At 40.2% G+C, this 25,430-nt stretch overlaps 1 protein-coding gene and 1 non-coding gene across 3 annotated transcripts in view; one reads left to right on the top strand and one right to left on the bottom strand.

Annotated features, from left to right (window-relative positions):
- Window positions 1-14,190: 14,190 nt before the first annotated feature.
- On the bottom strand, window positions 14,191-14,266 carry TRNAV-GAC (transfer RNA valine (anticodon GAC)). The gene has a single exon. It is a non-coding gene; the product is annotated as a tRNA-Val (tRNA).
- A 10,055-nt stretch (window positions 14,267-24,321) lies between these two features.
- The window catches only part of SV2C (synaptic vesicle glycoprotein 2C), a 261,877-nt gene continuing 260,768 nt past the window's right edge, over window positions 24,322-25,430 (top strand). For both annotated transcript variants that reach the window (XM_066386345.1, XM_066386344.1), the window contains exon 1: window positions 24,322-24,455. The gene's annotated coding sequence lies outside the window, so the exon portion shown is untranslated. The remainder of the gene's footprint in view (window positions 24,456-25,430) is intronic.

The following is a 25,430-nucleotide window of genomic DNA, read 5'->3' as shown; positions in this document are numbered from 1 at the left end:
CCACTATGGTCAAATGAAGACTTACAGTTGCATGGGTTTCCTTCTCCATTTGGCCAGTATGAAAGCCAGACTGTGGCTCATTTTTCAGCATTATGAAAGTCTTATTGTTTGACTTTATTTAGGTTTTCATTTGGTTTTATTAACTTCAAAATAATTTTTGTTATTAATTGTATTTTTAGTTTCTTAAAGAATACAAATGTGATCTAAGTTAATTGATAAGTAATTGTCACTTAAAATTTTTTTGATGATCAACAATATATTATTGCTTTAAATTATGTTTTATTGAGTACCTGTGAAATGGAATATTTTAACAATTTTTAGTTCCTCCTGGGAAATTTCCATTTTATTTCTTTTGCCTATTTATCTAGTGAGTCTTTCTTTTTTCTTTAATAATTTTTTTAATAATGAGTGTTTCATATATTAAGGCTATCAATCTCTTTCATATTTGTTGCAAATATACACTAGCTTTTTTTCTGATTTTGTGTTAATTATAACTTTAAAAATGTCCAAATGTCCCTTGTTATGTAATCAAATTCTCCACAGCACACTTTGGAAGCATTCAGTTAGTGAATTGTTAGTAGTAGTAGTAGTTATTTCTTTCATTGTTTTTGAACTTATAAATTCTTCACTTATCTAGAAGTTTGACAAATACTATCTGCAATTTTTATCCAGTATTTAACTGCCTTAATAATTTTATTATAAACTCTTCACCTGAAGCTTGATTTGTCAAAGTTCATGAAGTAATGATCTAAACCCATGTAATTCCCAAATGATTAACCAATGAGTCTTTCCTTATTTGACCGTTTCACCATTTTAAAATGTTTATATGACAGTCTGTTTTGGCCATCTGTAATATTCCATTAACTTTACAAGCAAGTGACAAACTAAATTAATTATTATACCTTATTATTTTGGATGAATGGGTGCTCAGGGTTATTCTTTTATCAAAATTGCTTAGGCAATTCTTGTCTACTTTATTTGTCAAAGAACTCTTAAAATTATTTTGATAACATCCCACAAAACTCCTTAAGGTTTTGTATTTTAGAAAATCTATAAATTGGCTTTGGGAAACATAAATTTTTACATCATTCAGACTTTCCATTCAAGAATGTAATGTGTGTCCCTATGTATTCAATTTTTAAATATTTTAGTAATACTTTGTGGTTTTATTTATGTAGTTCCCAAAATTTTCTTAGTAAATTTATCCTTGGATATTTTACATTTTTTCTTACTTATGTGATAAGAAACTTTTCCCATTAGACTTTGTAATAGTTTTTACAAATATGTAGAGTAGCTATGGATTTTTGGACATTTATCTATATTCAGGCATTATGCTTAATCGTGTTTTTTTTTTTTCTTGATGTTTATACATGCACAGTCTTTCCAACTACTTTTAAAGATAGATCCTTCTACCTTTTTTTATGGTTATATTCCAAATTTCTTGTCCATATTTTATTCCACTGGCTAGTGCTTGTGAAAACCTAGATAAATGATGCTGATGTTAATAAGCCTCTTTATTTCATTCCTGATTTTAATGGGAATGCTGCTAGTGTTTTCCTAATAATAATGTGACTATCAGATTGATGCAAATATATTTTAAGAATGTATACCTATATTTCTAATGAGTCAAGAGTGGGTATGAGATTTAAGGATTAATATTTCAACATAAATTGAGATATAATCATAGAATTTTTTGTGTGACAATAATTTTAATACATTTCTTAATACTAGACTATACTTTTATCCTGATAAAACCAATGAGGTCATGCTTTATTCTTTTTTTTTACCCCATCATGCCAAATTCAATTTGTTGCCTTTTTTTTTTTTCCTGAAGTTGGAAACGGGGAGGCAGTCAAACAGACTCCTGCATGCGCCCGACTGGGATCCACCTGGCATGCCCACCAGGGGGACGATGCTGTGCCCATCCAGGGCATTGCTCTGTTGCAACCAGAACCATTCTAGTGCCTGAGGCAGAGGCCATAGAGTCATCCCCAGTGCCCAGGCCAACTTTGCTCCAATGGACCCTTGGGTATGGGAGGGGAAGAGAAGGACAGAGAGGAAGGAGAGGGGGAGGGGTGGAGAAGCAGATGGGCGCTTCTCCTGTGTGCCCTGGCTGGGAATCAAACCCGGGACTCTGCATGCCAGGCCGATGCTCTACCACTGAGCCAACTGGCCAGGGCTTAATTTGTTGCCATTTTATTCAGGATTTTTGTATCCATATTCATGATTGAGATTGGTCTATTGTTTTTGTTCTTTTGTATTATTGCTGTGAAATTTTTTATATCATGGTTTTCTAGTTTCTTAATTAATTGGATAGCTTCTGATGTTTTATTTACTATTCAAAATAGTTAACATAGTGGCAATAATCTGAAAAGACCGAAAAAATAATTTTGTCTAGATTCTTATTTATTTCTATCTTAAAACACTCCAAGTAGAACTGGGAAGTTTTTACCAAAGCCTATAAAAAGGATAAAGTAAAACTTTTGCATAGAAGCATCATAGCTTTTACTGATACTAAGAATTTAGGTGTGGGGGGGGGAAATGCCTTGGGTTTACTTACAGTCTATGCTACTTGATCTAGAGACCAAAGTCTTCACCACCACCTGCATAGTAATGAGGCTGTTTCTTAGAATAGCCTGATATTCAGACTGATGACATAATATCAAAGTACAATTAATAAAATTGACAGTGCAAAATAAAAAGTGAAGTGCACAAAAAATATAGTAAAATCACCTAAAGTATGTAGTTCTCGCAGATAGTCTGATGTGTTATAGGCATAACATTCAAAGTATCAAATGGATGCATTGCCTGCTCTTTAAGTCCTTCATCAATATTCTTTTCAGTCAGACTGAGCTTTTGCTAATAAATTAGCAGTAGAAGGTTTGAAGTTACAATCACACTCTGCCATGGATGTAAGGTACGCATTTCCTGTTTTGACATCATATGCAATGAGACTCAACCAAGGAAGAAAGGGTTGACGTCCTCTTACTGGCCATCTGTCCAACTTGATGGCTGCTCCAGGTGCCTGAGCAGCTCCGCTCATCACTTTGTCCTCCTGCTGGGCTGGGGTTGTGATGATGCTGTACAATGACCTCTGCCTGAGGGTGGCTCTCCTGGTGGAGCTGTCTTCCTGCCTCATAGGTCTTTGGCATCCCTGATTGTCATTCAGCTGCTCTGAAGTGGATGACTTTGTGTTGTCCTGTACAGGTCCTCCTGCTCTCTTTCTCCTGGGAGCCATATCCTACTTTCCCTTTGCCTGATGGCCCCTTCTGACACTCTCTGTGGTCCTGGTGGGTGTGTCCATCAGGGTGCCCTTGGTTCCCCCTTCCACTTGTCGTCCATTCAGACTCTCCTGAAAATCCCAGGCTAGTTACACAAGGATGAATGGCAGAAGCAGCTGAATCACTATAAAAACAGCCTTAAATGAGGCTTCTCAGAGTTCAGAGTTCTGGCTTTTTTCTTTTCCAGATCTGACTCTTCAGTTCTTCCTGTGATTCTGTGACTGACTCACTTTTCTTCCAGTCTCTCAGGGTTTTTTGGCCCAAATTAGCCTCGGTTTCATTTTCTGCTGTCTACAGACTATATACTGTCACAGGCCTCATATCTGGATTCTAGCTCTCTGTAGCCCCTTTGGGTTGTTGCCTCAGTTGTACTGTCTGTTGGCTTGTTACTTTGGCTGTCTTCCTGGAAGCTGTTTCTTAGATCACCCCCCTTGCTCTGCAGCTTGGAATCCAATCCTTCCCTACATACAAGACCAGCCCCACTGCACAGGGCCTAGCCCACCCTCAGAATACTGGACTTCTCTCATCCTAGCAGAGAAGACCAGGCAAAGTGTCCCAAGTTCCTGGGGGATATCACCTGCCTGAACTATTATCAGAGGCTTCCCACCTGCCCATATTCTGAACAGAGTTCTGCCAACTCAGTAGCCTTGCTCTTAGGATCCTCAAAAGTACCTTGTTTTGCACAGGTATTTCCAGGTAAGAGGAAGAGGAGGTATTCTCACCTCCCACCTCAGTGACAACTGTGCCTTTGGTCTCATGCCTAGACTTTCTTTTACCAGGCAAGTGTCTATCATCCCCGAAGTCAAGGCCCTCTGTAAGGATACAGATGGCTACTTGTGATGGTAAGACTTTAGCCTCTTCTTCTCCCCTGGCAGGAATTCTGATGTTTTTTGTACATAAGACTATGGAACCCTGGCTTCTCCCCTCAAGGCCACTGCCCATTCCCACTGATCTCTGAGCTCTTTTCCCAGGGCATCTGGATCTTGTCTTCTTCTGGAGAGTAAAGCATGGAAGGCAGCTTTGGAAACTGTATTTTACCAGATGATATTTGGCTTTGCGTTAAACTGTAGCCATCTTCTGATACTTCATAAAAACTGTGCTCTGTGACCTCTTGGTCTTGACCCTCTAGAAAATATGCTAAGGAAATATCTTCACTGAGCATTCTAAGATCCAATGATCTGGAATTTTCTCTGCCCACTGTACCATTTCTGCGTTACCTCTGGGACCAACTGAATAAGGGTGTTTTTGAGATCTTTTTGATAGAAATCTTAAACCAACTTCTGTTTTTCCAAGGAGTCTCCCCACTGACATTCCCAGAGAGCCTTCAGAGGTGAGCTACCTCTTTTGGAAACAGAAATTATACAACATTAAGGTGACATTTGAGATAGTGAGTCAGAAAGACATAGTGGAACCCATCATATTTTGAAAGCATCCACTAGTAACCTGAGTCTACCTGTTGTGGAATAAATGAGAAAGAGATATAAATAAGGTAAGAAGCTTCTTTTCCTGCACTTCAGAGAGCAGGCGAGTGCTCTGTAATCCCAAGCACAAAACTTTTGGTAACCTGATTACAAAACGAGACTTTCTATTTCCTCCATTACAATTGACAAGATGAGCTTGATTTGACTTTACATCAGTCATAAAGGTGAGAAGCTACCTTCTTGGGATTTGCAGAGAACCCCTGGCAAGTGTGTATGGAAGAGGCTCTAAGCTTCACTTTCTCTCTCAGGCCTCCAGTTCTAGGTTGTCAATGAAGATAGAGACAGAGTTCAAGTTGCATCATGGGAAATTTAATGTCCATACTGGATGCATCATTATGCAGGAAATGGTTAATAATGAACCCAGAGAATTCTTAGTGAAGCTGGGAGTGGAGCCAAAGGGTGAGTAGTTTTAAAAAATATTTTTATCAGCAGGAGATGACTTTAGTCTAAGTATAGAGGAAGAGCAAAACATGAATTAGACAAACTAGATATTAATCAAATGTTTCCATCATTAACATTCATGATGCAGCTACCTCTTAAAATAAAAAGCCATTTGTGACCCAAAAGGTCATAAGCACCAATAGCTATGGCTCATGCATAATATAGAAGCAAACCTAACTTCCTGAGAGATTACTACATGCATTTTTAATGGCTAGATCAAATGGGGGAAATCAGCATGTCTATTCTTAAATAGAAAAGCTGAATATTAGAACACTAATTTGGAGCAGAAAGATTATTCAAGGCAAATTCAAAACATGGAAATGATCATTTTCCCTTGAGCAGGAAAATAACTTAATAGAATTCAATGTATTAGCAAACCCATGCTAGAACTTTAAAAAGAAAAATCCAGCCAGTGATAATGTAGAAGACCCAATGGGAATATTTAGGGTTGAGCTATAAATCGTCTGGATCCATAACACTTGCTACAGAGCTTAGAGCTGCAGCAGAAGTCACTAAAAGAAAAAGAGAAGAAAATATTCAGAGAGCTGACTCTTGTAACAAAATGAGTAGCAATTTTTTTTAATTTATTTTTATTTCCCCCATCTCCTTTTTTAAAAAACTAAATCAAACTAAAATTATAGAAATGCTGGCGGTTTCTCTGGATATTGTTGTGCTATCACCCTTCAAAAAAGGCCATGCAAAAGCTGAAGAGGTTAGGTCCCTCATGTGGAAAGACCTTTGATAAGTCTCAATTTAGAAAAAGAAGTTAAAGAAGGAAGGTAGAAGGTTAATTAAATTTTTGAGCAATCATTCAAACTATATTTAGTATTTCTCATATAGAAGTCACTGTGCTAGGAGTCTGTGAGCCTTCAAACAGCTGTTGCACTACAGGAAAAGAGGCAGAAGTATTTATAACCAAACTGGTCAGTGCTGAGGGCCATATATGCATTTGAACTTAAGAGCTATTAAAACATGACTGCTGGGAAGAACACTTTTGCCTAGACTCGTTGGCAAAGGTATAGTAGAGAAAGTGGCATTTGGTATTCCAGATAGTAACTGGTGTAACAGCTTTACACAGTGGTAGAGAAACTTGGGGACCCTTTAGAACAGGGGTCGGGTACCTATGGCTCGCGAGTCAGATGTAGCTCTTTTAATGGCTGCATCTGGCTTGCAGACAAATCTTTAATAAAAAAAAATAACATTAAAAATATAAAACATTCTCGTGTATTACAATCCATTCATTTCCTACTGCTCATGATCATGGTTGTGGGTGGCTGGAGCCAATCACAGCTGTCCTCCAGGACAACACCAAGTTTTTATTGGATAATGCGTAATGTACACGGGTTGTTGTATGGCTCTCATGGAATTACATTTTAAAATATGTGGCATTCATGGCTCTCTCAGCCAAAAAGTTTCCTGACCCCTGCTTTAGAAGATGAAAATTATTCCAGACTGTAAGATTCAAATTATCAATAGTGGGGGAAAGAGCTGGAAAGAAAGACTAGTACCAATTACAGATGGCTTTCCACAACAGGTTCTCATTTGGGTTTAGGGTTTGAGTATATATCATTTACTGGAGAAGTGATCCTGTAAAGCACAGGTGGCAGGTGGAGAAGTGAGACAAGAAAGGGAAGTAAGTTTGTGAATTGCTGATTGATGAGCTGCTTACCGCTATGGGCAACTGTGTGCTATCCCATTAGAAACCCTCTGAGTGACTGTGTAGAACATGCCTCAGAATTGCCCTTCTGTGTAATAAGAACTTCCATCCCTCATTGGTTGAGCTGAGGGTTCACTAGCTGTGTGCAAGCACCAGAGTGGCTGAAGTTAGAGACTGTCTCAGTCATCCTGACCCTCTCATCATTCAGTTCTTCCTTTGTGCTGAAGGCTCTGTGGTGGGCACTGACAGGAGATTCCAACAGGCCAGGGAGTGTACACTTCATTGGGAGGTGCTGTGTGGTCACTGAGAGAGTCGGGGCAGGCCAGTTGCCTGCTCACAGCAGTACTTCCTGGCATCTTCAGAAAAATGGCTGGGACCCTACAATGTGATTGAGGTGGCTCCAGTCTTCTCCACCACCAATCAGGTATCAAAGGCTTCTTTTCATGGGACTGAGGCCTCTGGAACACAACCACCCCCTTGTATCTCATCAGTAGCCTCATTTGCACTGAGGCTAGACATTCTCTGAGTGACAAACCTGCTTTACTATAGACATGCAAATACATATGGAAACTACATAAAGGGGACAATTATGGGCCCATGGAATATACAGACAGTGCATCCCTGAGTAGCTTAGAGTTTCCCTTAGCTAGTCTCTCTCTTTCTAAACAAAAATTTCCAGACACCAAATTATGCCTCTTTTCCTAAGGAATTTGTCTTGTGGCGATTCTTCCACTTCCCAAGCCCATCTCCACCCCAGCGCAGACTCCTGAGTGGCACACCACCTTCCACTCTAAGCCACCAGAGGCAGCTAGAGCCCTATTGGGGTTCTCTGTCCCCAACCTTGCCTAGGCCAGCTTCTTCCCTGGCAATTTGAGAAGAAAGATTCTTCCAGAATCTGAGTTTTCACTGAACTATTTTTTTTTTCAGCCTCCCATCTGGAGTACTAAATTTTCCCTTTTGCTTGTTAAAATCCAGAAGCTATTTTGGCTTTAAGCAAATATTTGCCCAACACCTTCTATGATCTGGGAACCAACAGATGGTCCTGTTTTCTCAACAGTAATGAATTCAATGCACAGCTTAGTTTAAGTCAGTGGACATATGAGGAGAATCTACCCTGTGCCAGATACTCCTTTAGAGTTGGGGCAGGGGAGAACAGGTTGAAGAATGCTTTTAGCTGTGAGTTAAATAAACACTCTAAGTGGCTTTTTTACAAATAAAACCCCTTACTACATAAACAGAAGCAGGACTGTTCCAGGTGTAGTTGGGGCTGTGGCTCTAGGTCTCTGAAATTTAGTTGGCTTTTATATCCTTTATAGGTTTTGTAATAGGCTACATAATTACAGGATATTTGCAGTTCTATATGTCACATTCAGACATGATAAGGTTTAAAAACAGAAATGGGACTTTTTTTTTCTTTGTCATTCATATTTTTAGAAGTGAGGAAGCCTTTCCAAAAGCTTTCTAGAAGCATTCCCTTCACTTGTCATTGGACAGAATTATGTAATATGTGCATGTCCAAGCCAATCTCTGGAAAGCATAACGGGATTACATGACTGATTTGAACCAATCAAGATGTAATGAGGCCAATTGCCAAAGCATGTGGCCATGTGAAAAATGGTTGATTCAGGCTCACTTGGGGCTTGGAAGTCAGAGCAAGATTCACAGGCAGTTGGAGGAAGATGGCAGTGAGAAGGTGCCCAGAAGCAGACATGCTGGCGGCTGCTGCTGTGGGTCTTCACCACCAACAATGGCCACCACCTCCAACTGGACTGGACAAATTTTCCTGCTGCCCCATCCCACAGTTGCAGATCTACACAGGAATGAATGCAACCTTAGAAAAGGTAACTAGTTTAGTAAAATAAGTCTATTCAGAAGCTGGAAAGAAAGGTATGCATTTCATTTTTGTAATTATATTTTTTTACAGATCTTAAAAAAAACAAAGTATAGTAGATTGACAGACTGATGACCTTGCAGTCATAGACGTTCCAAATAAGCAGTTATTTGAATGTAGCCAAAACTCCTCCACATCAGGCATCACCTCCTGCAGGGCACATAAGACCATCTTAGAGTTTACTTACTATCTATTCTATTTATTTTTGTCAGTTATGTAAAATAAACTTACACGTATTCACCCCTAATAATTCCAGTAAGGCTTTAAAGTCTAACCCAACTGTAATTCAACCATTTAAAGTTTCTGTGAATATTAATAGAAGATCCATATTATTTCAAGCCCTTCTGTAAAATATGAAAACAAGCACTCTTAGCAATCTGTGTGAAACTATAGTATTAAATATACATTGCAATTTTTTTTTTATATAATTTTATTTTTTTAATGGGGTGACATCAATAAATCAGGATACATATATTCAAAGATAACAAGTCCAGGTTATCTTGTCGTTCAATTATGTTGCATACCCACCACCCAAAGTCAGATTGTCCTCTGTCACCTTCTATATTGTTTTCTTTGTGCCCCTCCCCACCCCCTATCCCTCTCCCATTCCCCCCTCCCCCCCGTAACCACCACACTCTTGTAAATGTCTCTTAGTTTCACTATTATGTCCCACCTACGTATGGAATAATACAGTTCCTGTTTTTTTCTGATTTACTTATTTCGCTTCGTATCATGTTATCAAGATCCCACCATTTTGCTGTAAATGTTCCGATGTCATCATTTCTTATGGCTGAGTAGTATTCCATAGTGTATATGTGCCACATCTTCTTTATCCAGTCATCTATTGATGGGCTTTTTGGTTGTTTCCATGTCCTGGCCACTGTGAACAATGCTGCAATAAACATGGGGCTGCATGTGTCTTTATGTATCAATGTTTCTGAGTTTTTGGGATATATACCCAGTAGAGGGATTGCTGGGTCATAAGGTAGTTCTATTTTCAGTTTTTTGAGGAACCACCATACTTTCTTCCATAATGGTTGTACTACTTTACATTCCCACCAACAGTGTATGAGGGTTCCTTTTTCTCCACAGCCTCTCCAACATTTGCTGTTACCTGACTTGCTAATAACAGCTAATCGAACAGGTGTGAGGTGGTATCTCATTGCCGTTTTGATTTGCATTTCTCTAATAGCTAAAGAAGATGAGCATCTTTTCATATATCTGTTGGCCATTTGTATTTCTTCCTGGGAGAAGTGTCTATTCATATCCTCTTCCCATTTTTTTATTGGATTGTTTGTTTGTTTGTTGTTGAGTTTTATGAGTTCTTTGTATATTTTGGATATTAGGCCCTTATCTGAGCTGTCGTTTGAAAAAATCATTTCCCATTTAGTTGGCTTTCTGTTTATTTTGTTATCAGTTTCTCTTGCTGAGCAAAAACTTCTTAGTCTGATGTAGTCCCATTCATTAATTTTTGCCTTCACTTCTCTTGCCATTGGAGTCAAATTCATAAAATGCTCTTTAAAACCCAGGTCCCTGAGTTGAGTACCTATGTCTTCTTCTATGTACTTAATTGTTTCAGGTCTTATGTTTAGATCTTTGATCCATTTTGAGTTAATTTTTGTACAGGGGGAGAGACTGTAGTCCAGTTTCATTCTTTTGCATGTGGCTTTCCAGTTTTCCCAGCACCATTTATTGAAGAGGCTTTCTTTTCTCCATTGTGTGTTGTTGGCCCCTTTATCAAAAATTATTTGACTATATATATGTGGTTTTATTTCTGGACTTTCTATTCTGTTCCATTGGTCTGAGTGTCTATTTTTCTGCCAATACCATGCTGTTTTGATTGTCGTGGCCCTATAATAGAGTTTGAAGTCAGGTATTGAAATGCCCCCAGCTTCATTCTTTTTCTTTAGGGTTGCTTTGGCTATTCGGGGTTTTTTATAGTTCCATATAAATCTGATGATTTTTTGCTCTATTTCTTTAAAAAATGTCATTGGAAGTTTGATGGGAATTGCATTAAATTTGTATATTGCTTTGGGTAATATAGCCATCTTGATTATATTTATTCTTCCTAGCCAAGAACAAGGTATATTCTTCCATCTCATTATATCTTTTTCGATTTCCCTTAACAATGGTTTATAGTTTTCATTATATAAGTCCTTTACATTCTTTGTTATGTTTATTCCTAAGTATTTTATTTTTTTTGTTGCAATCGTGAAGGGGATTGTTCTTTTGAGTTCCTTCTCAGTTGTTTCACTGTTGGCATATAGAAAGGCTATTGACTTCTGTATGTTAATTTTGTATCCTGCGACCTTACTGTATTGGCTTATTGTTTCTAGTAGTCTTTTTGTGGATTCTTTGGGGTTTTCGATGTATAGTATCATATCATCTGCAAAAAGTGATACCTTTACTTCTTCTTTTCTGATATGGATGCCTTTTATTTCTTTGTCTTGTCTGATTGCTCTGGCTAGAACCTCTAGTACCACATTAAATAAGAGTGGAGAGAGTGGACAACCCTGTCTTTTTCCTGATTTAAGGGGGAAAGCCTTCAGTTTTGTGCCATTTAATATGATGTTAGCTGATGGTTTATCATATATGGCCTTTATCATGTTGAGATATTTTCCTTCTATACCCATTTTGTTGAGAGTCTTAAACATAAAATTGTGTTGTATTTTATCGAAAGCCTTTTCTGCGTCTATTGATAAGATCATGTGGTTTTTGTTCTTTGTTTTGTTGATATGGTGTATTACATTAACCGTTTTACGTATGTTGAACCATCCTTGAGATTCTGGGATGAATCCCACTTGATCATGATGTATTATTTTTTTAATATGTTGTTGTATTCGATTTGCTAGTATTTTGTTTAGTATTTTAGCATCTGTATTCATTAGAGATATTGGTCTGTAGTTTTCTTTTTTTGTGCCATCCTTGCCTGGTTTTGGTATGAGGGTTATGTTGGCTTCGTAAAATGTGTTTGGAAGTATTGCTTCTTCTTCAATTTTTTGGAAGACTTTGAGTAGAATAGGAACCAAGTCTTCTTTGAATGTTTGATAAAATTCGCTGGTATAGCCGTCAGGGCCTGGACTTTTATTTTTGGGGAGGTTTTTAATGGTTTTTTCTATTTCTTCTCTACTGATAGGTCTGTTTAGGCTTTCTGCTTCTTCTTGACTCAGTCTAGGAAGGTTGTATTTTTCTAGGAATTTATCCATTTCTTCTAGGTTGTTGAATTTAGTGGCATAAAGTTTTTCATAGTATTCTACAATAATTCTTTGTATATCTACAGTGTCCGTGGTGATTTCTCCTCTTTCATTTTGGATTTTGTTTATATGAGTTCTTTCTCTTTTTTCCTTGGTAAGTCTTGCCAAGGGTTTGTCAATTTTGTTGATCTTTTCAAAGAACCAGCTCCTTGTTCTATTAATTTTTTCTATAGTTTTTCTGTTCTCTAATTCATTTATTTCTGCTCTGATTTTTATTATCTCCTTTCTTCGGCTGGTTTTGGGTTGTCTTTGTTCTTCTTTTTCTAGTTCCTTAAGGTGGGAAGTTAAGTGGTTCACTTGGGCTCTCTCTTGTTTGTTCATATATGCCTGAAGTGATATGAACTTTCCTCTTATCACTGCTTTTGCTGCATCCCATAGATTCTTGATATGTCGTATTGTCATTTTCATTAGTCTGTATATATCTTTTGATCTCTGCACTTATTTCTTCTTTGACCCATTCATTTTTTAAAAGTATGTTGTTTAGTTTCCACATTTTTGTGGGATTTTTTCCCTCTTTTTTGCAGTTGAATTCTAGTTTCAAGGCTTTATGATCAGAAAATATGCTTGGTACAACTTCAATTTTTCTGAATTTGCTGATGTTGTTTTTGTGGCCCAACATATGGTCAATTCTTGAGAATGATCCATGTACACTGGAGAAAAATGTATACTCAGTCACTTTGGGATGAAATGTCCTGTAGATGTCTATCATATCCAGGTGCTCTAGTGTTTTGTTTAAGGCCACTATGTCTTTGTTGATTCTCTGTTTGGATGACCGATCTAGAGCCGTCAGCGGTGTATTGAGGTCTCCAAGTATGACTGTGTTTTTGTCAGTTTTTGTTTTAAGATCAATAAGTAGCTGTCTTATATATTTTGGTGCTCCTTGGTTTGGTGCATATATATTAAGAATTGTTATGTCTTCTTGATTCAGTGTCCCCTTAGCCATTATGAAATGGCCATTTTTGTCTCTGAGTACTTTTCCTGTCTTGTAGTCAGCATTATCCGATATGAGTATTGCTACACCTGCTTTTTTTTGGATGTTATTTGCTTGAAGTATTGTTTTCCAGCCTTTCACTTTGAATTTGTTTTTATCCTTGTTACTTAGATGAGTTTCCTGTAGGCAGCATACAGTTGGATTTTCTTTTTTAATCCATTCTGCTACTCTGTGCCTTTTTATTGGTGAGTTTAATCCGTTTACATTTAGTGTAATTATTGATACTTGTGGGTTCCCTATTGCCATTTTATATCTTGCTTTCTGTTAGTTTTGTGTCTTGTTTGATCCTTCTCTTTTGTTTTTCTATCTTTTGTTTTTATTTGGTTGTATTCCATACATCTTTCCACTGTTGCTATCTTTTTTATCTCATGTGCTTCTGTGGTGGTTTTTTCAATGGTGGTTACCTTTGAATAATGAAAAGGGTCCCTACCCTGTTCATTGTAGCAAACTATTTTGTGAGTACTTTTGCACTGCATCGTCCTTTGCTACTGTTAATCTCCATCTTCTCCCCCTCTTTCTTTTTGTTGTTGTCACAGTTTAAATTTGGTTTTATTGTGTTCTTCTTGGAGCTTTTACTTGTGGCTGGAAGCTCCAAGTATAGGTTTTTCTGTTTCTGGTTGAAAATCTTGTTGAGTTTTGGGGGAGATTTATCGGTATCGCTTCCTACCCCGCCATTACTCTGACGTCATCCTGCAATTTTTAAAAATGGTATATTCCTAAATAAAATCAAGGGTCTTTAAGGAGGGACCAAGACATTTGTATGTGTGTGTATAGAAGTTGGATTGGATGATGGCAAGGCAACAAGCAGAGTTGGATAAAAGTTTGGTTTGGTGCCTTTAAAATTATGATTGGTCATTCCTTTTCTTTCTTTTACTTTTTTTTTTTTTTGCATTTTTCTGAAGCTGGAAACGGGGAGAGACAGTCAGACAGACTCCCACATGTGCCAGACCGGGATCCACCCGGCACGCCCACCAGGGGGCGACGCTCTGCCCACCAGGGGGCGATGCTCTGCCCATCCTGGGCATCACTATGTTGCGACCAGAGCCACTCTAGCGCCTGAGGCAGAGGCCACAAAGCCATCCCCAGCGCCCGGGCCATCTTTGCTCCAATGAAGCCTCGGCTGCCGGAGGGGAAGAGAGAGACAGAGGAAGGAGGGGGGGAGGGGTGGAGAAGCAGATGGGCGCTTCTCCTGTGTGCCCTGGCCAGGAATCGAACCTGGGACTTCTGCACGTCAGGCTGACGCTCTACCACTGAGCCAGCCGGCCAGGGCTTTCATTCCTTTTCTTATCCTAACTATTTTTAAGCTTGTCTTTTATTTTTCTTCAAGTATAACAAGAATCATGACCAATAATTCCAACATCTGAAGTCTTTGCATTAGTTGAATGGACATTTCTTCTGTTTCTCTGCAGGCTCCCCTTCCTGGTGCCATCCCTTGTGTGCTCTGTTGTTCTGTTTGCTTCCTTACTGTCTAACTTCATTAAAAAGTTTTTTTATTTTTGAAATCAGATGAAGGAGAGCTCCTCCAGAAAAGATTTGCAATTTCTTCTGCCAGGGCACTGGGAAATTACCAGCCCAACATTAAATTGAATTAATAGTTTAATGAAAATTTGGGTCTACAAATCCAGTCACCAGAGAGATATTTTTTTTAATTAATTTTAATGCAGTGACGTTGATAAATCAGGGTATATATGTTCCGAGAAAACATCTCCAGATTATTTTGACATTTGATTATGTTGGATACCCCTCACCCAAAGTCAAATTGTCTTCTGTCACCTTCTATCTGGTTTTCTTTGTGCCCCCTCCCCTCCCCCCACCCCCTCTCTCCTTCCTCATGCCCCCAATCCCCCATTACCATCACATTCTTGTCCATGTCTCTGAGTCTCATTTTTATGTCCCTTCTATGTATGGATTCATATAGTTCTTAGTTTTTTCTGATTTACTTATTTTACTCAATATACTGTTATCAAGGTCCATCCATGTTCTTGTAAATGATCTGATGTCATCATTTCTTATGGCTGAGTAATATTCTATAGTATATATGTACCAAAGCTTTTTGATCCACTCGTCCACTGACGGACACTTGGGCTGTTTCTAGAATTCACTATTGTGAACAATGCTTCCATAAACATGGGGGTGCATTTCTCCTTTTGGAACAGTTCTATGGTATTCTTAGGGTATATTCCTAAAAGTGGGATAACTGGGTCAAAAGGCAGTTTGATTTTTAGATTTTTGAGGAATCTCCATACTGTTTTCCGCAGTGGCTGCACCAGTCTGCATTCCCACCAGCAGTGCAGGAGAGTTTCCTTTTCTCCACATCCTCGCCAGCACTTATTCTGTGTTGTTTTGTTGATGAGTGCCATTCACATTGGTGTGAGGTAATATCTCATTGTGGTTTTAATTTGCATTTCTCTAATGATTAGTGAGGTTGAGCACTTTTTCATATGCCTATTGGCCATTTGTATGTCCTCTTTGGAAAAAATGTCTATTCATTTCTTTTCCCCATTTTTTGATTGGACCGTTTGTCTTTCTGGTGTTGAGATTTACAAGTTCTTTATAAATTTTGGTTATTAACCCCTTATCAGATGTATTGTCAAATATGTTCTCCCAATGTGTTGTCTTTTTATTCTGTTCTTATTGTCTTTTGCTGTGCAAATGCTTTTTAGTTTGATATAGTCCCATTTGCTTATCCTGTCTTTTATTTCACTTACCCGTGGAGATAAATCAGTAAATATATCTCTACGAGAGATGTCGGAGAACTTACTGCCTATGTTTTCTTCTAAGATGCTTATGGTTTCACGGCTTACATTTAAGTCTTTTATCATTTTCAGTTTATTTTTGTGAATGGTGTAAGTTGGTGGTCTAGTTTCATTCTTTTGCAGGTAGCTGTCCAATTTTCCCAACACCATTTATTAAAGAGGCTGTCTTTACTCCATTGTATGCCCTTACTTCCTTTGTCAAATATCAGTTGTCCATAGAGCTGTGTGTTTATTTCTGGGTTCTCCATTCTGTTCCATTGATATATGCCTGTTCTTATGCCAATACCAGGGTGTTTTGAGTACAATGGCCTTGTAGTATAACTTGATATCAGGAAGTGTGATACCTCCCACTTTCTTCTTCATTTTTAAGATTGCTGAGGATATTCGTGTTCTTTTTTGGTTCCATATAAATTTTTGGAATATGTGATCTATATCTTTAAAGTATATCATTGGTATTTTAATTGGTATTGCTTTGTCTATATTTAAAATATAGACATTTTAATGATGTTTATTCTTCCTAACCATGAGCACAGTATATGCTTCTACTTGTTTGTATCTTCCTTGATTTCTTTTATCAATGTTTTATAATTTTCTGAGTACAAGTCTTTAGTCTCCTTGGTTAAATTTACTCCTAGTTACTTTATTTTTTTGGTTGTAATAGTGAAGAGGATTGCTTCCTTATTTTCTCTTTCTGACTGTTCATTGTTGGTGTATAAAAATGCCTCTTGGCCCTGGCCGGTTGGCTCAGTGGTAGAGCGTTGGCCTGGCGTGCAGAGGTCCCAGATTCGATTCCCGGCCAGGGCACACAGGAGGAGTGCCCATCTGCTTCTCCACCCTCCCCCTCTCCTTCCTCTCTGTCTCTCTTTTCCCCTCCTGCAGCGAGGCTCCATTGGAGCAAAGATGGCCTGGGTGCTGGGGATGGCTCCTTGGCCTCTGCCCCAGGCACTAGAGTGGCTCTGGTCGCGACAGAGCAACGCCCCGGAGGGGCAGAGCATCACCCCCTGGTGGGCAGAGTGTCACCCCCTGGTGGGCGTGCCGGGTGGATCCCAGTCGGGCGCATGCGGGAGTCTGTCTGACTGTCTCTCCCCGTTTCCAGCTTCAGAAAAATACAAAAAAAAATTTTTTTTTAAATGCCTCTGATTTCTGAGTATTAATTTTATATCCTGCCACTTTGCTGAATTCCTTTATCAAGTCCAGTAGTTTTTTGACTGAGACTTTAGGGTTTTCTATATACAATATCATATCATCTGCAAATAATGATAGTTTCATTTCTTCTTTTCCAACTTGAATGCCTTTTCTTTTTTCTTCTTGTCTGATTGCTGTGGCTAGGACTTCCAGGACTATGTTGAATAAGAGTGGTGAAAGGGGGCACCCCTGCCTTTTTCCTGATCTTAAAGGGATTGCTTTTAATTTTTGCCCATTGAGTATGATGTTGGCTGTGGGTTTGTCATAGATGGCTTTTATCATGTTGAGATATGTTTCCTGTATTCCCTCACTTTGCTGAGATTTTTTATCCTGAATAGGTGCTGGATTTTATCAAATGTTTTTTATGCATCTTTTGAAATTATCATGTGGTTTTTCTCCTTCCTTTTGTTTATGTGATGAATCACATTGATTGATTTGCGAATATTGTACCAGCCTTGCCTCCCCAGAATAAATCCCACTTGATCATGGTGTATGATTTTTTCCATGTATTGTTGGATCCGGTTTGCTAATATTTTGTTGAGGATTTTAGCAGCTATATTCATCAGGGATATTGGCCTGTAATTTTCTTTCTTTGTGTTGACTTTGCTTGGTTTTGGAATCAAAATTATACTCGCCTCATAAAAGGAGCTTGGAAGTCTTTCTTTCTTTTGAATTTTTTGAAATAGCTTGAGAAGAATAGAAGTTAGTTCTTGTTTGAATATTTGGTAGAATTCAATTGTGAAGCCATAAGGCCCAGGACTTTTCTTTGTTGGGAGTTTTTTGATAACTGTTTTGATCTCATTTGATGTGATCGGTCTGTTTAGGTTTTCTGACTCTTCCAGATTGATTTTTGGAAGATTGTATGTTTCAAGGAATTTGTCCATTTCATCTAGGTTGTCAAGTTTTTGGCATACAGTTCTTCATAGTATTTTCTTACAATATTTTGTATTTCTGTTGTGTCAGTTGTTATTTCTCCACTCTCATTTCTAATTTCATTTATTTGAGTCCTCTCTCTTTTTTTCTTGGTGAGTCTAGTTAAAGGTTCATCGAAATTGTTTACTTTTTCAAAGAACCAGCTCCTAGTTTCATTGATCCTCTGTATTGTTCCTTTAGCCTCTATGTCATTTATTTCTGCTAAATCTTTATTATTTCCTTCCTTCTACTACATTTGGGCTTTACTTGCTGTTCTTTTTCTAGATCTTTTAGATGCAGGGTTAAGTTGTTTATTTGAGCTTTTTCTAGCTTCTTAAAGTGTGCCTATAATGCTATGAACTTCTTTTTCAGTACTGCTTTTGCTGTGTCCCATAAATTTTGAGTTGTTGTATCCTCATTATCATTCATTTCTAGAAAGTTTTTTATTTCTTCTTTGATCTCATTCTTAATAAATTCGTTATTTAACAACCTGCTATTTAGTTTCTATGTATTTGAGAATTTTTGAGTTTTTCTGTTGTGGTTGATTTCTAGTTTCATGCCATTGTGATCAGTGAAAGTGCTTGATATGATTTCAATCTTCTTAAATTTGTTGAGACCACTTTTGTGTCCTAACATGTGGTCTATCCTAGAGAATGTACCATGAGCACTTGAAAAGAATGTATATTCTGCTGCTTTAGGGTGAAAGGTTCTGAAGATATTTATTAAATCCAGTTGATCTACTGTGTCCTTTAAGTTTGCTGTTTCTTTGTTAATTTTCTTTCTTGAGGCTCTATCTAGTGATGTCAGTGGGTTATTGAAATCCTCTAGTATTATAGTATTGGTGTTGATCTTGCCCTTTATATCCATCAAAGTCTGCTTTATATATTTAGGTGCTCCTATAATAGGTGTGTAAATATTTATAATGGTTATATCTTCCTGTTGGATTGCTCCCTTTATCATTATGTAGTGGCTTTCGTTATCTCTTACTATATCCTTTGTTTTAAAGTCCATTTTGTCTGATATAAATATTGCTACCCCAGCTTTTTTTTTATTTCCATTTGTATGAAATGGTTTCTTCTATCCTTTTACCTTCAGTCTATGTGCATTTTTTTTTTGTTGTTTTAAGGTGTGTCTCTTGTAGACAGCATATGTACAGGTCCTGTTTTCTTATTCTTGCAGCTACCCTATGTCTTTTAATTGGATCATTTAATCCATTTACATTTAAAGTTATTATTGATATGTACTTTTTTTGCCATTTTATTCTTTAAAGCTGTATTCCTTTTTTGCTATATTCTTTTCCCACTTTGATCTGTTTACAACAGGCCCTTTAACATTTCCTGCAGCATTAGTTTGGTTGTAATGAATTCCTTGAGTGTTTTTTTTTGGTCTGGGAAGCTTTTTATTTCTCCTTCAATTTTAAATAATAGCCTTGCTGGATAAAGTAGTCTTGGTTGTAGGTTCTTTTTCTGCATTGCTTTGAATATTTCTTGCCATTCCCTTCTGGCCTCGAGTGTTTCTGTTGAGACGTTTGATGTCATCCTTATGGAGGCTCCTTTGTATGTGATAGCTTTTTTTTCTCTAGCAGCTTTTAATATTTTCTCTTTATTGCTTAGCTTTGATATTTTAATTATAATGATGTGTCTTGGTGTAGGTTTCTTTGGGTTTCTCTTTAATGGAGTTCTCTGTGCTTCTTGAACTTGTGAGAGTTTCTCCTGCATTAAGTTAGGAAATTTTTCAACTATGATATGATTGAACAAAGTCTCTATCCCTTGTTCTTTCTCTTCTTCTTCAGGAACCCCTATAATGTGGATGTTATTTCTCTTCATGTTGTCACAGAGCTCTCTAAGAGTTTCCTCAGACTTTTTGAGTCTCTCTTTTTTTCTTCTCTGCTTCCATGCCTTCATTCCACTTGTCCTCCAACTCACTGATTCAATCCTCAGCTCCATCCATCCTGTTTTTAATTCCTTCCATTGTAGTCTTCATTTCTGATATTGTATTTGCCATTTCCGACTGGTTCTTTTTTAATATTTCAATATCCTTTTTTATACTTGCTATTTCTTTATTTAGGTGTTTGTAATTACCATCCATTGTTGTTCTAAGATCCCTAAGCATCTTTACAATCATTATTTCGAACTCCGCATCCAGAAGTTTGGTTATTTACATATCACTCAGTTCATTTCCTGGGTGTTGCTCTTGTGGTTTCATTTGGATTGCACTTTTGTGTCTTCTTATTATGTCTGTGTGTTTGGGTGTTTTGTTTGTAGAGCTGGTTGAGTCTAGCCTTTGTGTTGTCTGCCTCCAGTTTTCAAGTGTGTTATTTCTAGGTCTTCTTGGGTTGCCATCAGCTATTATTTGTAATCCACTTTCTGATTTGGGTTGCTTTGAAGTCTTGATTTGTTTGTTTTATTAACAGGTGATAGTCTTGTTTACTGGTCTCAGCAGGGGGTTTATTTGAAACTGTATCCTGAGACTCTGAAAACTTCTTCTGCTAGTTACTCTCTCTGGGGGTAGGGTGTTTTTTCAGCTTCAGTACAGGGAGGTATATCTCAGATCTCCATGGAGACCTGAGTTACTGCCCCTCCTCCACACTTTTTTTCAGCTGTGTCTTGTTGCACTGATTGGAACTGGAGATCTGTGACCCAGAAGCACTTTATTTTTTTGTTTTGTGAAAGGATCAGCCCCTCCCCCAGCTATGGCGCCTCCAGCACTGGATGAGTCAGCTTCTCAGGTTGTCCCCTTCATTCCTCTGCCTCTCACCATCTGTCTCTCTCTCTCCCCCCACCTCTTTTTTTTGGAAGACAAGCCGGCCCTTTCAACACACCTCATTCCCTGGTCACCAGGCAAGTGTCTTTGAGCAGTATTTTCTGCTTTTTTTCCTTGGAGTGAGATCCCTTCTTGGCTCTGAGCCTCACCCCCTCTGTTTCTGTAAGCAGAGGAGATTCAGGCGCTCCCTACTAGGTTTTTTGTGGCTTCTTCTTTGCTATTGTTTTTTGAGAGCTGTTCTTGTAGCCCAGAGTTGATTTTTCATGCTGATTGTTCCTAAATTAGTTTGTAATCCAGTTCGGTGGTATGAGCTGGGAGTCTGTGCATCTGCCTACTCTGCTGCCTTTTTCAGGTCTTCCACCAGAGAGAGATTTAACATTTTTAAGTAAGGCATTCTAAAGCACAAGCCCACTCAGGTACAAGGGAGGTGAGTGGGGGACAGGGCTTGCTTACTCCAGGCTAAGGGTGTGCTGGTTAGAATGAACATCTCTACATACATTAAATTTGCAAGGATTAAGGCAGGATTCATGTTTACGGAGTGAACTGCAGTCAGGAGAAGTACAGAGTGACTTAAGAAGTCTGATTATGACAGCAACATTTAAAAGTAGTAGGTGAAATAATCCAGTAAGGTAAGATTTCAAGCCATAGGTATCATGGAGAAAGAACAAAAAAAATGTTCTGAAAGCAGCAATGAGAAACAAGAAAGACATCACTCTCCTACCTCCAAACATGGTGATACAAGAGCTGGAGAAGAAATAGATAGGCATCACTTGAGAGTGTTCTGAGGGAGCAGCCTCTTTGTATGGAGGAGGCTTTCATTAGTGCAGAAAGGAAAGGAACCATTAGGAGAAGTGGCTGAGCATTTAGGGCATTTTTTAATGGTGGATTGACCTATTCAAAGGGTTTCAGTAGTTGGATAGGGAGAAAAAGACAGAATATAGCATGTGTTGAACCTTATGAGCATTAGGATATAGGAAATAAGAAATGAACTTGAGATTCTGTGGCTGCTTATATAATTGATATAAACAGGCATGAAGGGCTTAATGAGATTAACACTGATAGACTCAAAACATAAAATGTTGAGGAAACTGTGAGTATTGGAATGAGAGGGTGGTGTCTATGCCTTGCTATTGACCCTTGGTGATGAAGGTGGAGACAATGGGAGAGGTGTGGCCTTGGTCTAAAAGTGTGAGGCTCTCTCTAGACCCCTGTTATGGAAGCTATGAGTTACTCTGAGCTTGCAGGAGCATCTTATAGGACTAGCTCTCCATATCACAGCCTTTGGAAAATCTCGTTCTAGCTACTGAAAGGGGATTAGAGACTAAAGTATTTGATGCCCACTATGTGCTCCTTGCATATGTTATCAAATTTAATCACCACAGCATCTGTACTTAGTGCAATTATTTTTATTGAAACCACTTTGCAGGTGTGAAGACAGATCTTTGATGCTCCTTGGTTGTTTATGGTTTGCTGTCTAATATCATGAGCAGACACTTCACAGAAGAGTAAATACTGATTTATCAGAGGGTACTGACTTTAGAAAAACTAGGATTTTTTTGTGAGAACAGGGCAGGTGTTCTCTTTAACATCCATCAACTCCTATAAGACAAGTGTTTTTAGGAGAGAAGGCAGCCTTATAATGAACGTGTGGAGAAAACTATTCTGAATGCTAGACCCTACAGGCCTGAGGTCAAAGGGTGCCCTCGAATTAGGGACCCAAGAGTAAGCAGTTCTGGAGGGAAGGCCAAGGACCTATGCAGACCATCATCATGAGAAACTGTTTGCTGTGCTTCAAAGACACAACATTAAAACACCCTTCTGTGACACAACCTAGTCTTAAATCAGACATTTTCTTCAAACAGAATTGGGGATTTTCCTGTAGGAGCTATTATCTTCACATGCATCAAGACGTGAAAACTCAGCAGCTAGAAAAAAATTTATACACTTTAAAAATATATTCCATGGGGAGCACAGAGAAAGGTCACTTGGAGAAACAATCTATTATTCTGTGACATTTGGGGGAGGTTGTCAGAAGGCATCCACTTGAGAACTGAATGAATTCCCAGCACGTTTTGCAGTTGATGGCTCAGAATTTTTATATTTAATATTTAGGCAAACTGTATGCAATCGGGATAAGAGTTATGATTTTTTAAATTTCACAATTTTATTTTCAATGTTGGATTTATAGGCACTCCTATGGGGTGTATTTTTTTTCTTATGGTAACAATACAATTTCACACTAAGTAATTATTTAATTTAAATAATTCATTTATGTAGAAGGACCATGAAAAGCAAATGAACATGTTCCCTAATTACTATTTCACCTGACCACCTTACAGCACCATTCATGGTTGCAAACTGCAAAGCCTTTAACCAAAACAAGACCAAGGCAGGCTTTCAAAGACCAGTGTAACAAGTGTGGGCTCAGTGAGACAAGACAATCATCACTTAATTCTGGAGTGCCTGAACCAGAGGCAGGAAAGTTACAGGCCCATGGATTATCTCTATTTTCTCCTCTCCACCGCTTTGTATCATGCACAGTGGGAGGGGCCTTTTCTTCCCGGTACATGTACAGGTAATATTTATATTTATATCCACACACCCAGCCATGCAATCATCCAGGCATATTTACACACATAGAACACATTGACGCACAGACTATGTGTGAGTTCCACCCCCTGCAGCCTGCAAGGGCGCTGTGCTCTGTCTCTCTTGGGGTCACCCATCTTTCAAGTAGCGACCATGAGAAAGGCATCTGCCCTCGCGGCTGCTTCCCACTCGGCAGAGGTTCTATGTGAGCACGGATCTAGCAGCGTCAGGGACTTGCGGAAGCCCAGTTTCTAGGTGGCAGCGCCGAAGGTGGGGGTATAGGGGTCGAGAAAGGAAGGGGCGGTGGCCCGAGGTCCGCGGAGGGCAACGCCCTCTTATGCGGCTGGCTGGTGGCCAAACCAGCCTTGGGTGTGGCCTTCAGGGGGGCAGGGTTATCTAGAGCAGCCAGGCCCCGCCTCTCTGAAATGGGAAACCTTGAGTTGGGGGTCTCCAACACACCAAGGGGTGAAATGTTTCTGAGAATGCAAGCAAAATTCCTCTTTATTTCCTCCTTTCAATGTTCAGTTGGTTTTTCTAAAGGGCCGCTTCCAATATCTGCCTGTGCGTCCAGCTCTCTGGCCCTACCCAGACATCCGGCCAAGTTTCCTCCTGTTTGCCAGGGTGGAGGTATGGAGGGAGGGGAGGAGGATGGTCAATCTAGCCCTGCCGGATAACTTCCTGGAAGCCGAGTCAAAGCTAACAGGTCGGTCCCAGGCCCAGAAATAGGAAGCAAACTCTCCTCTGGCACCAGCCAGGTACAGCACGCGCAACGCAGTCACACTCAGTGACTAATTAAGGACCGATGCCCCTTAACTCTACCTCGGACTCAGACCCCTGACTTCTCCGAAAGTATCTGCCACTTAAAGGCGGCCCCGCGGCGCAGCGGCATCTCTGCACCTTGACTTCGCGGAGTGTTCCAGCCCGCCGGCAACAGAGGTGTGCGCGGCTCCCGCCTCCCCCGCGCGCTGTGACTCCCGCCCTGCGCCAGTCGAGTACTCCAGCCACGCCACCGCCCGGCACTGCAGCACCCGGGAAGGAGGCGCAGGAGGAGGAGGAGCGCAGCATTCAAGCCTGGAACCGCTTTCCCGCCCCTCCTCTCGTCGTTGACACGCTCGGAGGAGTCACCACTCCTTTCGCTGCAGGAGAGAGTGGCAGACGGAGGCGGCCCGGGGGAGCGAGCTGGAGCAAAGCCCGCGCGGCGGCGGCTGCAGCGCTGACAGCACCCAAGGCAGGGGGTCCCCGGAGGCTGGAGTGGTGAGTGAGGGACCCTGACAGCCGTGGCGGGATTTCCCGCCGCAGATTAATTTTCCTTCCGGCCCAGCGGCCAGAGGCTGCAGCCTAGGGAACTTTTTGTAGCCTTGTAGAAGCGCAACTTTGCCCCGCCTGCCCCGGGGGAAGCGTTTGCCTGCTCCAGGTGCAGCCGGGCCAGACGCCTTTGCTGGGGCGTGACGCAGGTGGAGTGACCCTCAGTTGCCCGGAATCGGTCAGGGAATGTGGGCTGACTTTATCTCGGATTCCCGGGGGAGGCGGGTGGGCAGCAGCGGGGATGCGGGGGCCGCGCCCTCCTTCTGCGGGGACCTACATGATGCTCCGCTTGTCTGGTTCGACGGGCAGGGGGAGGTTGATTCCAAACAACCAGCTCTGAGCCCTGGTCGGATGTCTGTCCAGTAGCTCCATTCAAGCCCTGGGCTCAACTTTTAGACGGGGATCCCTCTGCAGACGTGAGGGTGGCGGGAGAGCAGAGGCCGCTGCAGTGGGCGCTGCAGGAGCCTACACACACACACACACACACACACACACACACACACACACACACGAGATTTAAAACTATTCCACTTAAGTCTCCGATACTCATTTCTAGTGTCTACTACACGAGAACAAGGGAGGGATGGAGAGAGGGAAACCACAGGCTGTGTCTGTAGGCGCCTGCACTTCGCTACACTGCGCCTACACGTAGCAGAACCCCACCGAGCACCCCCTGTGCCCCAGATGCGGCTCCAGAGAAGGATTGGCGTGAGGTGCCGTAGGGGAGAAGGACCATCACCTGTAAACAAACTGCCGAGATCATTTCAGTCTGTGTGGAGGGCTGTGGGGCTATCACCCAATCCACTGGCCCTGTCTCTTAGAAGGCTCTTTCCCCTCAGCCTGGGCTGGAGAACTGGGGAGACTTTTCTCCAGCGTGTTGTGGGGAACGGCCCTAGCCAGGCCCACGAGGACTGCGGTATACGG

This window comes from Saccopteryx leptura, chromosome 5, assembly GCF_036850995.1.
Source record: "Saccopteryx leptura isolate mSacLep1 chromosome 5, mSacLep1_pri_phased_curated, whole genome shotgun sequence".
Classification (NCBI taxonomy): domain Eukaryota; kingdom Metazoa; phylum Chordata; class Mammalia; order Chiroptera; family Emballonuridae; genus Saccopteryx; species Saccopteryx leptura.
This window is presented reverse-complemented; position numbering and strand designations above follow the sequence as displayed.